Below are 14,558 nucleotides of genomic sequence, written 5' to 3'. Positions count from 1 at the left end.
TAAGAGATCTAGTAGGTAAATGTTGGTTTTTGTACAGATAGACACAACCATAGCTACCATTTAGGGCTCTGGTAACACAGCAGAAACACCAGACTTGTGGGAAAATCTTAGTTAAAAATGCTTAATAGGGGAATAACTTCCTCTCCCCAAAACAGTTAAGAGCAATACAATAAAATAAGGGGGGGGGGGAAGCAATACCAACATTCAGGTGGTGTCTATGGTTGCTATCACAATTCAAAATGGCACCTGAAAAAGTGATGGTGAACACAAAGATGTGGTGGCATCCAGATCACCAGCAGGAGGAAAAGTTGAGGGAGGAAGCAAGCTGGAGCCAGTGAGGAGGGAAAAGGAGCAAGAGCTGGGAGGGACAAGATTGCAGTGGGAGGCAAGCCAGAGTTGGTGGCAAGGGATGAGAAGGGAAATAAATATTCCTTCCCCTCTTCAGTGTTTGCAAGTCTTCTTGTGTGTTCTTTACTTTGACACAAAGGACAGCAGAAGTCAGCTGTTGCTCAGAAACATCAATGGGCTAATTTCTTATGGCTTTTATTGACTAATTCAGAACAAGTAAAAAACTTACCTGTTCCAGTAGAGGAACAAGCTGTCATTTGAAAGTACAACCTCGGTTTTGTCTTTTGAATTGTTTATTCTTGTGGATTAAGTTTGTAAGGCAACTGTGAACAGAAAAGTAGAATATGCATTTTTTTTTCAATCAAGCATATAATAAATTCTCCATCAGAAAGCTTTCTCTCAACATTTTTAAATTTAGTTTCTTAAGTATATTTCCTTCTTGCTGAAAATGACAGCTGCTTTCCTGCCCCTCATTCATCTCAGATAGTATCATCCATCTCCTGTCCCTTCCCTTTCTTCAGAAGACGTCAAGAAGCCTCATTCAGCACCAAACATTCTGAAGGAATATGGCATGCTCAGTTCAGGCCACAACTTTCAACTTCTAGAGCATTTGCATTTGATATTTTCTTATTTCTTGCAATGGCATTCATTCAATTATTCATTCATCTACCCATTTGTAAAGGGAATTGAATCCCACCTTTTCTTCATACAAGAAAAATTAGAAATGGTATCTCCTCAGAGACCAGCAAGATTTTAGGAAATTTTTGAGATTCAAAGCTCACTAAAATAATAATCACAATAATCACAATAAGCTCTTCAATGAAATCACAGCAGCTCACTCTGAAGAACTATCATGAAACACCACTTAAAAGTATGTCAAGTTTGGAAGACTGTGCAGCCTGTACAGAAACTAACTAAAGTGTCTTTTTAAATTAATTTTAGATATGGTTCTAGAGCAGGGGTAGTCAAACTGCGGCCCTCCAGATGTCCATGGACTACAATTCCCAGGAGCCCTTGCCAGTGTTCGCTCTAGGGAGTAGATTCAACCACTGAAAACATTTATGTCCTCACAGTTCCAACCCAATGGGGATTCAGTTGGTTGGGTTTCAGTAAACGAATGGGTTCATGAAGCACCGGTTTCATGAAGCACCGATGTTGCTCATGAAGCAACAGGAGGACAGGAAAAACAATGTATACTGCACTGAGCTCTTGGGAGGAACCAAAAGATTTAAAAGTACCAAATTAATAAATGGATCACAAGTGGAGAGAGATTTCCCTACTTTTAATATCTGCCTTTTAAAAAGCAAGAAAGATTTTTTTCCGTCTCATATTCAAGGCTGTCTTTTTACTTGTTTTACGTTGTGAGTGAAAATGATGAAGGTCAACATTGCTTTCATAGTTTCTGCTCAAAGAGCAGTATGACTACTATCCAAAAAGTGCCATCCCTATTGAACACCATTCACAACCTTCTCTAGTCACCCAGTAAATGTAGACTGCATAAGCAGTGCAGCACAATGTTTGGCATCATTCACAGAGTTCTTTGAAGATACAGCCATGGGGTTTAATTTTATGAGCTACTTGTACTAAAATTAGCCTTTTGTGTGTGTTTTTAAAAAAGCCAGAAAGGTTAAAGAACATGAACATGATTGTACATCAAGCTACAAATATTGGCGCAAAACCATTGCCTCAGTGGAGTGGAAGTGACAGGTAAACACCAAGTCATGGAGACACCATGGGGAGTCTCTCTTTCTCTACTTCTGCCTTTCTGATGGGATGGAAGCAACTGGAACAATTTGATCTGATTTAATTTTTTGATAGGCAGTCTTTTCTGTCAGTAGTTCCAATATACTAAAGGCTTACACAGAATGCATGTAATGATTTAATGTCATATTTTACAATGAAGTGTATGTTGGAATTTTTCTCAAAACATAAGGCCTTTAAAAACAAACACTTACTGGTTGAGAATCAGTGCACAAGTTAAAAAAATGGAACAGTGGCTGAACTCCATGACTGCCAATACTGTGGCATATGTCCTAATGTCCTTCTAAAACTCCCATAAGGGTCAAACAGATAATCTACCTGGCTACATGTGCATATATGGGCAGCCATTGCTATTGACAATAAGCAACCTACAAGCATGTATAGGTTGGTTACAGAGAAGTAATTAAGGTTTCCAAACAAACAAGGGGTTGTCTGTGATGACTAAAACCACAGAGCAAACGTTATTCCAATCTTCAAAAAAGGGAGGGAGGATGACCCAGGAAACTACAGAACAGCGAGTCTGACCTCTGTTGTGGGGAAGATAATGGAGCAGATATTAAAGGGAGTGATCTGCAAACATCTGGAGGACAATTTAGTGATCCAGGGAAGTCAGCATGGATTTGTCTCCAACAGATCCTGTCAGACTAACCTGGTTTCCTTCTTTGACCAAGTAACAGGTTTGCTGGATCGTGGAAATTCGGTTGATGTTGTTTACTTGGACTTTAGTAAAGCTTTTGATAAGGTTCCCCATGATGTTCTGATGGATAAGTTGAAGGACTGCAATCTGGATTTCCAGATAGTTAGGTGGATAGGGAATTGGTTAGAGAACCACACTCAAGAGTTGTTGTCAATAGTGTTTAATCACACCGGAGGGAGATGAGTAGCGGGGTACCTCAGGGCTCGGTGCTCAGTCCGGTACTTTTTAACATATTTATTAATGATCTAGATGAGGGGGTGGAGGGATTACTCATTAAGTTTGCAGAGGTCACCAAATTGGGAGGACTGGCAAATACTCCAGAAGATAGAGACAGAGTTCAACAAGATCTGAACACAATGGAAAAATGGGCAAATGAGAACAAGATGCAGTTTAATAAAGATAAGCGTAAAGTTCTACATCTGGGTCAGAAAAATGAAAAGCATGCCTATTGGATGGGGGATACGCTTCTAGGTAACGCTGTGTGTGAACGAGACCTTGGGGTGGATTGTAAGCTAAACATGAGCAGGCAGTGTGATGCAGCGGTAAAAAGACAAATGCCATTTTGGGCTGTATCAACAGGGGCATCACATCAAAATTACAAGATATCATAGTCCCATTGTATACGGCACTGGTCAGACCACACCTGGAGTACTGTGTGCAGTTCTGGAGGCCTCACTTCAAGAAGGACATGGATAAAATTGAAAGGGTACAGAGGAGAGCGACGAGGATGATCTGGGGCCAAGGGACCAAGCCCTATGAAGATAGGTTGAGGGACTTGGGAATGTTCAGCCTGGAGAAAAGGAGGTTGGAAGGGGATGTGATAGCACTCTTTAAGTATTTGAAAGGTTGTCACTTGGAGGAGGGCAGGATGCTGTTTCTATTGGCTGCAGAGGAAAGGGCGCGCAGTAATGGATTTACACTACAACGATATAGGTTAGATATCAAGGAAAAAATTTTCACAGTCAGAGTAGTTCAGCAGTGGAATAGGCTGCCTTAAGGAGGTGGTGAGCTCCCCCTCACTGGCAGTCTTCAAACAAAGGTTGGATACACACTTGGATGCTTTAGGATGCTTTGGGCTGATCCTGCATTGAGCAAGGGGTTGGACTAGATGGCCTGTGTGGCCCCTTCCAACTCTATGATTCTATGATTCTGTGATTCTATGATTCTAAAAGAAATTCCATCTAAACATCTGGAAGAAGTTCCAGACAATTAGACCGGTTTCTCAGTGGAACAGGCTTCCTCAGGAGGTGGTGGGCTCTCCATCGTTGGAAACTTTTAAACAGAGGCTAGATAGCCATCTGACGGAGAAGTTGTTTCTGTGAAGGTTCAAGGGGGTGGCAGGTTACAGTAGATGAGTGATTGGGATGTGAGTGTCCTGCATAGTGCAGGGGGTTGGACTAGATGACCCATGAGGTACCTTCCAACTCTATTATTCTATGATTCTATGATCTTGCAGCCATATTTGTGTCCTCCCCTTGCTTTTCTCCTCTGCCTAATATTCCAGGCTAGGGAAAGAAATAGCTGACCCTAAAACTCTAGCTGACCCAATTGCCTGCTTTAGACATTATGAAAAATTGCAATTGGAGTCAAGACATAAAATTATGCACTATGCATGAAAGAAGAGCAAACATAAGCCACACCTTTTTATTGTTGCACCTGGAAAGCAGTCTGTTTTTTGAGAAACCATTGTCTGTGCACAGCACATCTCAGGAATCCATGGCCAATCCAAGGAATCTAAGGAATCCCCTGAGCCTCTGGGCAAAGGCAGAATAGAAGTACAAATATAAATAAATAAAAACTAAAAACACTTGACTTTCAAGATGACAGCTGTAATAACAGTAAGTCACGTGTAACAACAAAGAGCACAGATGGGTACCATGGAAGCTGGAGGATTCTCCAGGGTCTGAGGACAATCCAATAGCTGGAACACTGACTTGAAGAGACAACAGTGATCTACATAAGTGAGGCTTAAGTTACTGAGACCAGGAATCCCATCCTTTGCAATATCGTTGTAGCCGAAATGGAGGAAAAGTGTACAGCCAGGCAATGGAATAAAATATTATCAGTCAGCTACTCCCCCAAGTTTCTAATCAGACACAAAAGAGTGGTAATATTTTCATATCTGACAGGATAACACTAAATGGCTATCAGACAAGGTAAGGCTAATGATTCTTCTGCCAGAGGAAATTGTCAAATAATGGCCAGTGTGTTCTTGAGGCTTATATAATTCAGTGACTTGAATACAGTATTTATGCTTGGAACATGAATTGTAAGATCTCACTCCACCACTGCTACATTGGGACATTTAATTCAAACCCCACAGATGTACCATGAATACTTTTATCTCCGCTCCAACTACACAGGAATGCACTTCCCAGAAAGAATGAACAATGAGTTTATTTTGCATAATTTTGTGGAGATGTACAGTGTTGTTGCACAACTAAGGCTGGGTCAATCAATTATCTTCATATGGGTGCATGCTTACTTGTTACTGACTTACTGTTCCTCCACAACCTTCCACCAAGGGTTAATACAATACAAAGGCCCCTTGGCTGTCTTTGGAGGGTCTTTTTGAATGCTTCAGGGGGATTTTGCAGACTGAAGTTGATAGGCTCCTTGCTTTGATGAGGATGACCACCTACCCACTTGACCCTTGTGGCTCCTTAAAATGGGTGACAAGAGGATTGGAAGGCCCCTTTGGGACATAGTCATCCGGTCCCTACTAAGGGACATTCTCAAGTGGGCTAAAGGAGGCATTGATGCAGCTTCTGCTGAAGAAACCAGCTCTGGATCCACAGGAACCCATGAATTACAGCACCATTTCACAATTAGCATTTCTGGGGAAGGTGGTAGAGTGGACAGCTGCAGACCAATTAAAGGAGTACCTAGAGCAGTGGTTCTCAACCTTTTCTTCGCCGTGACCCCAACTTCGGTGCCGAAGCCCAGCACCATGGCCATGGCCGACCCCCCTCAGGAGGTGATAGGAGGGGGGTGAGGGTTCTGCCCAGGGGGAGGGAGCTGCTGCTGTCGCCACTGCCACATCCACATTGCTCACTGTCCCACTCCTGGCTGGGCTTGGGCATGCATCTTGCTCCCTTGGCTCGCTGCTTCTCTCCTTTCTCCCTTCTTTTAACCATGGGGTGTTCTGCAGTGGCACTGCTGCAGAGCACATGGGGCTTGCTGGACAGAGTCAGGCAGGATGTGGTGACTTTGGACCCGCGGGGGAAGGGGGGAGGTTTCTTGCCAGCTTTTAAAGAACTGAGTGAAGCATTTTGGCTTTGAACTACTGACCTAGAGGAAGCTTGGGTATTGGGCCCATTCCAGTCTGGTTTGTGGCTTGGCTATGGGGTAGAAATGGCATTAATTGTTCTGACAAATGACCTCCAAAGACAGCTGGATCATGATGGGTTGGCACTACTTGGTACTGTTTGATCTTGCCGCAGTGTTTGACCTATTATTATTATTTACATTTATATACCACTCTCCTAAAATGACTCAGTGACTTAGTAGACCATGAGCTTTTAGCCCACCATCTCACCAATGCAGGGGTATGGTGGTCAGCCCTCTAATGGTTGGTCTCCTTCCTCCAAGGTAAGGGACAGAAGGTTGCAATTGGACAAGAGCAGGCATACCAATTCCAACTCCACTGTGGGGTTACACAGGGCTCAGTTCTCTCCCCAGTCCTTTTCAACATCTTTATGAACCCTCTAAGCCAGCTTGTCCAGAGGTATGGGCTGGGTTGTCATCAATTTACAGATGACACCGCAGCTCTATATGCTCATGAGTGGCCAGCTGAGTATATTCCCGGATTCTTTGGATCATGTAGGCTATGATGGAATGGATCTAGCAGAGTCACCTGAAACTTAATCCTCTTAAAATGGAGGTCCTGTGGCTACAAAGGAAAAGTCCAGAGGAGGAATCACGTCTCCCTTGTCTTGATAGAGTGCACCTTCAGACTGCACAGATGGTCAGGAAGTTGGGTGTGACCTTTGATGCCTTCTTTACAATGGAAGCACAGGTCACTAAAGTAGCATACTAGGCTTTTTTCCATCTGTGCCAGATGAAGCTTCTAATGCCCTTCCTGGCCCCAGAACACCTAGCCACAGTGATCCATGTGATGGTCACCTCCAGACTAGACTACTGTAACTTCCCTTATCCATGACCCAGTAGCTACATTTGGTCCAGAATGTGGCAGCATGGGTTTTATCAAGCACCCCTGAAGAACACACGTGACCAGTTGTCCAACAGCAGCACTGGTTGTTGATTGAATTTCAGATCAGGTTTAAGGTACTAACCCTTATGGCCTTACACAGTCTGGGACTGCATACATGAGGGATTGCCTCTCCAAATACTTCCCTTGGAGAGCTCTTCATTCAGCAAATACCAACTTGCTGACAATCCAAAGCTTCAGAGAGGTGTGTTTGGCCTCAACCAGGGATAGGGCCAAAAAGGTGGAACGAGTTGCTGAAGTGTGAGCCCTTACAGAGCTTTCTAAGTTCCAGAGGACTTGTAAGATGGCATTCTTCTATCAGGCATTTGATTGAGTCCAAGGGCCTCCATCACCATCAAACTGGTTCCCCTGCCAAACCCACCGCCCTCCTTGTTGTACCTGGTTGACAAAATGCAACCATCTTTTCCAGGCAGAGAACAGGAGCAACGTCTTACAGATAGATTTACTGTATTTTAAAACTTAAATTCTATTGTATTGTTTTTTAACTTACTGTGTAATCTACCAAAAGATCATGAGGAGAGGAGCAGCATATAAATTGAAATATAAATAAATATAAATACATTTTGTCTGCATAATAATGTTCAGCAGATGTTCCCTTATAATACCTCAGTGCTGAAATATCTGCACTAGTTGTACATTTGTTTCCAGGTACAATTTAGTGCTGGTTTTTGTCTTTAAAACACTAAATGGAGTGGGGCCAGGGGACATGAACATCCCTTTTCCACATTGTCCAGCTGGCCAGTTAAGGTCAGCTTCACCAACCCCACTCTCAGTGCCCCCACTTTCAAGGTGAGGAGGGTGTACAGCTGACAGACCTCCCATAATGCCTACATTGCTTTCTTTTTTGTCACTCAGCCAGATTGATTTTTAAAATCCTATTTCAGACTGGGAAACCATTTTTTAATGCTTGGGGGGGGTTGATGCTGGATTTAAATTAATAGTTTGCTTTAATTATTTTCATTTTGTAAGCCACCTCAGATAGATTCCTGGAGAGGTAACATTAAAAAGTAAAGGTAAAAGTATCCCCTGTGCTGCAAGCACCGAGTCATGTCTGACCCTTGGGGTGACGCCCTCTAGCGTTTTCATGGCAGACTCAATACGGGGTGGCCTTGCCAGTACCTAACATATACTGTAAATAAATAAAGTACTGTCTGCAGATATCCTGAAAGATAACTGTTGACCCTGTCACAGCCTTGAATAATTTTAAACTGAACAGAAGAGGACTGAAATAATGACTGCTTGGGGTATAATATGCTCCAGACTTGTGGCAGCTAGTTCAAGTACAAGCCCACTGCCACCAAATCCTTCGCATGGCTACACATATTGAAGACCCACTAATTTCACTGGAATTTATGATGAGGTAAACCCTTTAATGAGCCTCTTGTGGCGCAGAGTGGTAAGGCAGCTGTCTGAAAGCTTTGCCCATGAGGTTGGGAGTTCGATCCCAGCAGCCGGCTCAAGGTCGACTCAGCCTTCCATCCTTCCGAGGTCGGTAAAATGAGTACCCAGCTTGCTGGGGGGTAAACGGTAATGACTGGGGAAGGCACTGGCAAACCACCCCGTATTGAGTCTGCCATGAAAACGCTAGAGGGCGTCACCCCAAGGGTCAGACATGACTCGGTGCTTGCACAGGGGATACCTTTACCTTTACCTTTTAAACCCTTTAATGTTTTCCTGGAGTTACTATTTATTTTTCAAAATGTATACCCTGCCTTTCTGTCATCCTCAGAGCCACCAAGGTGACTACACATTCAAATGTTCCATAAATAGGTTGCTAATTTCAGTACAGACTACAGTTCTATCTTTGCTTTGTTATAGGCCAGATCTACAAAGCTATCAGCTACTTTTCTGAAATACAATGTAATACCCGTATTGGGAAGTAAATCTTCATTATGTGATATTCAGAAAGGGGGAAAATAATCACTTTGCTAGTCCAAGATCTCGTTCCAGCTCTTCTTTCCCTCTTGATTCCAATTAAGTCCTTTTAAGGGTGAAATTACATGTTGTTTTTTATGACAGTGGTCAGGGACCTAATTTGCTTTCCCTATAGGAGCTTCAGAGAAAGGCATTTTTGAAGTCTCAAGGAACCCAACTGAACTCAAGATGAGGGAGGAGAGGCCTCTGCTTCCCCCATACCAGCTTTCCATACCAAAACAATTGGTGGGGGGAATAACTTGACCATCTTTGGAGCTGTACATGGAAGCTTGTGCGTGCGCAGCTCCAAACATGGACAAAGTACCCTCCTTGTTTTTCAGGAAGGGAAATGGCACATAGGGGAAAAATCAGCTTTTATTCAGGCTCAGCTATATTGGTAGATGATCAGATTCTCTGATCTGAAATCATCAACTTAAATAATACCTGGAAAATACCAGTAAGGTTGCTTGGTTTATGCCACATGCACATTCTTAACCAGCACCTTGAATAGGGCCTGGAAGCAAATTGAAAGCTAAGGTAGATGGAACAAGACTGGAGCTATAGACCCTACAACCAGTGTCATAAGAGTGATGTAGTCCTAAGTGCTTATTATAGAGACACTGTGCTCATTTATGATGCCCCCGTACCAGAGATATGAGAAAGAAGTGGGCTGCAATATGCCTTCCAGACGGGTAACTATAGCACTTGATTTCTCCAGGGAAACTGTATTTCAAACAAGCATAGGATTGGCTTTTTTATTTTATACAATACTTTGGTTTCAAAGTAGTGGCAGCTGCCTAGATGTTACTTGAAAAAGCCTTGATCACCTTTTAAAACAAAATCTTAAGGTAGGACTAAAACCTGTTTGCCTTGAAAACTTTGAATGTTCCTGCTTTAAAAGAGACAAAAAGCTCCTGCAGCTGCAGGCTACTTTATTCCTTTGACAGTATCTAGTGAGGAACCTTGGAACATAAATACATTCAATAAGCCAATAATTCTGCCTGCATTTGCTGCTGCTCTTGAGGGTATCTCCATGCTGGCAAACAGAAGGGTAATGGGAATTAGAAGGAGGGGGGAAAGAGTAATAAAAATATAAATCACAAAAGGAAGGAAATCCATTTGGTCCTTGGCAGCAGAGACACTGCTCAGCTAATCCATGCTGAGTGCAATCCAATACTCCTTTATATAATCCTGTGCTCGTGGAAGAAAATTAAAGTTTAATGCAATAACAGCTGACCCAAATCACTTTTGCTGCCCAGAAGCAGATTAAAGAATAGTTAAAATCATACAGATCTAATTTCTTCTATTTTAAAAACTTCACTCTATAGCATACTGATTCTTTAATCCATGCCGTCAGTTTTTTTAATTATTATTACTATTGTTATTTTTAAACATGTATTAACCATGCAAGATTGATTGATTCTGGAGGAGAAGACAACTGGCAATAGCTAAGAGGTGAGACACATCCTTAATAGGATAACATTTTGCTTTACTTTATTTATACCCAACGAGAAAATTGATCTTAACGGAGTCTGTGTCAGTCTTCTATACTAACTAGACCTGTTTATCAGCAATTTACTAACATTTAGGACTTACATAACATTTAAGTAACATTATCACAGAATCATAGAGTTGGAAGGGGCCATACAGGCCATCTAGGCCAACCCCCTGCTCAAGACAAGATCAGCCTAAAAGCATCCAGGATAAGCATCTGTCCAGATGCTTCTTGAAGACTGTCAGTGAGGGGGGCTCAACACCTCCTTAGGCAGTCGATTCCACTGCCGAATTACTCTGACAGTGGAAAAATAACTCCTGATATCTAGCCAATATCATTCTCCATGTAGTTTAAACTCAGTACTGCCAGTCCTATCTTCTGCTGCCAACAGGATCTTCTGCTGCCAACTCCCTGCCCTCCTCCAAGTGACAACCTTTCAAATACTTAAAGGACAGCAATCATGTCCCCTTTCAACCTCCTCTTCTCCAGGCTCAGCATTCCCAAGTCTCTCAAACTTTCCTCATAGAGCTTGGTCTCTCATTATTGTCACTGTCCTCTGAACCCTCTCAATTTTGTCCACTCCTTTTTGAACTGAAGCCTCCAGAACTGCACACAGTATTCCAGGTGGGGTCTGACCAATGTGGTCTGTGGGACTATGATGTTTTGTGATTTTGATGTGGTGCCTCTGTTGATACAGTCCAATACTGAATTTTCTTTCTTTACCGCTGCATTACACTCTCTGCTCATATTTAGGTTACAGTCCACAAATCCCCCAAGATCATGTTCACACACACTGCTACCCAGAAGTGTATCTCCCATCCAGTCTGCATGTTTCTCATTTTTGTGATCCAGATAGATGTAGAGCTCTGCACTTGTCCTTATTGAATTGCATCTTGTTCACATTTGCCAACTTTTCCAGCATGTTTAGATCTCATTGATCTAATAGATCTGTGTTTTCTAATCTAGGGTTTTCTAATCTACTCTTCCCAATCTGGTGTCATCTAATCCAGTGGTCCGCAACCTTTTACAGGCTGCAGATCAGTGGCAGCAGGGAGGGCGATTGCCCGGCCGTGCATATCGCGCATGCACGGCTGTGAATGCGCAATGCGCATATGCGGCCAGGCCACACAAGCATGCATGCGCCATGTGCGACCCAAAACGTGCATGTGCGGCACTTCTGTGCATGTGTGCATGTGCGAAAGAGCTGCGCATGCGCATTTTCAGCCGTGCATGCACATTGTGCGTGCGCAGCCCTGCTTCCCTCTTTCCCCCCCTCCCACAGTAAGACGCTTGCCAGGCCACAAGCTTGCGGCCTGGAAAGTTTCTTACTGCGTGGGGGGGCGGGGAGAGGGAGCCGCAGCCCGACAGCGGGCCGCAGCCTGGTGGTTGGGGACCACCGATCTAATCTACTCCTCCCAATTTGGTGTCATCCACTGATTTAATTAGGAGTCCGCTATCCCCTTGATAAAAGTGTTGAAAAGTACTGGACCCATTACCAAGCCCTGTGGCAACCCACCGCTCACCTCCCTCCAGTATGATGAAATATCATTGACAATCACTCTTTGGGTGTGGCTTTCTAGCCAGTTCCCTATCCACCTAACCATCCGAAAATCCAGTCTGCAGTCCTCCAGTTTTCCCATCAGAACATCATTGGTAACCTTGTTATTAACTATTTAGGTGCAATCTGCATGGTTCTTCTATCCCATTCAACATTTTGGGCTGTGGGTGGGAAACCATATCAAAAAGATGAAAATCTAAGTAACTCTTTAGAAAGAAGAAGAGATAGATTTTTAGTCCTTCCTACTGTCTGTTCCTGAACAAAAACTTGATTGGGAAGATTTTAGCTATTTAGAAAGGGTTTTGGATTAGCATAATTTATACACTTCAGTTCATATGTTCTTGTCCTGTTAAACTAACAAAATTCAAGTGGAAAGCCATGTTGGTCTGTGATAATACAATAAAATTTGAATCCAATGGCACCTTTAAGATCTTTGTTGGACTCAAATTGTTAAGCTAACAAAATGTTGGCCATGACATGATGCTGTAGCAAAAACATTTTGATGCAGTATGGACTCTTCAAATGAAGATCATAGAATCATAGAAACATAGAATCATAGAGTTGGAAGGGGCCATACAGGCCATCTAGTCCAACCCCCTGCTCAACGCAGGATCAGCCCAAGGCATCCTAAAGCATCCAAGAAAAGTGCGTATCCAACCTTTGCTTGAAGACTGACAGTGAGGGGGAGCTCACCACCTCCTTAGGCAGCCTATTCCACTGCTGAACTACTCTGAGTGCTGAAAATTTTTTTCCTGATACCTAGCCTATATCGTTGTACTTGAAGTTTAAACCCATTACTGCGTGTCCTCTCCTCTGCAGCCAACAGAAACAGCATCCTGCCCTCCTCCAAGTGACAACCTTTCAAATACTTAAAGAGGGCTATCATGTCCCCTCTCAACCTCCTTTTCTCCAGGCTGAACATTCCCAAGTCCCTCAACCTGTCTTCATAGGGCTTGGTCCCTTGGCCCCAGATCATCTTTGTCGCTCTCCTCTCTACCCTTTCAATTTTATCTACGTCCTTCTTGAAATGAGGCCTCCAGAACTGCACACAGTACTCCATGTGTGGTCTGATCAGTGCCGTATACAATGGGACTATGACATCTTGTGATTTTGATGTGATGCCCCTGTTGATACAGCCCAAAATGGCATTTGCCTTTTTTATCGCTGCATCACACTGCCTGCTCATGTTTAGTTTACAATCCACAAGTACCCCAAGGTCTCGTTCATACACAGTGTTACCTAGAAGCGTATCCCCCATCCAGTAGGCATGCTTTTCATGTATTTGACAGTCCTCCCAATTTGGTGTCATCTGCAATCCAGATTGCAGTCCTTCAACTTATCCATCAGAACATCATGGGGAACCTTGTCAAAAGCTTTACTAAAATCCAAGTAAATGACATCAACCGAATTTCCCCGATCCAGCAAACCTGTTACTTGGTCAAAAAAGGAAACCACATTGGTCTGGCAGAACCTGTTGGAGACAAATCCATGCTGACTTCCTTGGATCACCAAATTGTCCTCCAGATGTTTGCAGATTGCTCCCTTTAATATCTGCTCCATTACCTTCCCCACAACAGAGGTCAGACTCACTGGTCTGTAGTTTCCCGGGTCATCCTTTTGAAGATCAGAATAACGTTTGCTCTCTTCCAAGGGCTTGATGGACAAGGGCTGTGCAAGTTCTCTGGAAAGTTCTTTGAGTACTCTCGGGTGCATTTCATCCGGACCAGGGGATTTGAACTCATCCAGTGCAGCTAAATGCCTCTCGACAACCTCTCTATCCATGTTAACCTGCCACCCAGACACTATCCTTTGGCTACGGCCATCTCTAGATGTGCCTAAACACTTTGACCTGTGGAAAAAAACAGATGTAAAATAGGCACTAAGCCTTTCTGCTTTCTCTGCATCTTTCATTAGAGTTTGTCCATCCGCACCCAACAGTGGGCCTATTGCCTCCTTTACTTTACGTTTGCTCCTCACATAACTGGAAAATCTTTTCTTGTTGCAATGGGCTTTCCTGGCCAATCTTAGCTCACTCTGAGCTTTGGCCTTTCTGATGATTGATCTACAGTGCCTAGTAACCTGTAGATACTCTTCTTTAGAGCTCTGACCTTCCCTCCATTTCCTGAACATTTTCCTTTTCTTTCTTAGTTCCTCTTGAAGTTCTCTGTTCATCCAAATAGGCTTCTTAGAGCTCCTGCAGTGTTTTCGTCTTTCTGGGATAGTCATTGATTGAGCATGCAATAGCTCTTGTTTGAGTAGCGCCCACCCTTCACATGCTCCCTTCCCTTCCAGCATTCTCATCCATGGTATGACACTCATCATGTCTCTGAGTTTACTAAAGTTTGCCCTATGAAAATCCAACATCTGTGTTTGGCTACAAGCTTCCTCGGCTCCCCTTCTCAAAAGGAATTCTATGAGAACATGGTCACTTCCCCCTAGGGTCCCCACCTCCTTCACCTCATCCACCAACTCTTGCCTGTTGGTCAGTATTAAGTCCAGTATGGCTGAACCTCTTGTGGGTTCATCTACCATTTGATAAATGAAATTATTGGAG

The sequence above is a fragment of the Paroedura picta genome, chromosome 7, assembly GCF_049243985.1.
Source record: "Paroedura picta isolate Pp20150507F chromosome 7, Ppicta_v3.0, whole genome shotgun sequence".
NCBI classification, from domain to species: Eukaryota; Metazoa; Chordata; class Lepidosauria; order Squamata; family Gekkonidae; genus Paroedura; species Paroedura picta.
The sequence above is the reverse complement of the archived record's forward strand: the minus strand, read 5'-3'. Positions refer to the sequence as shown.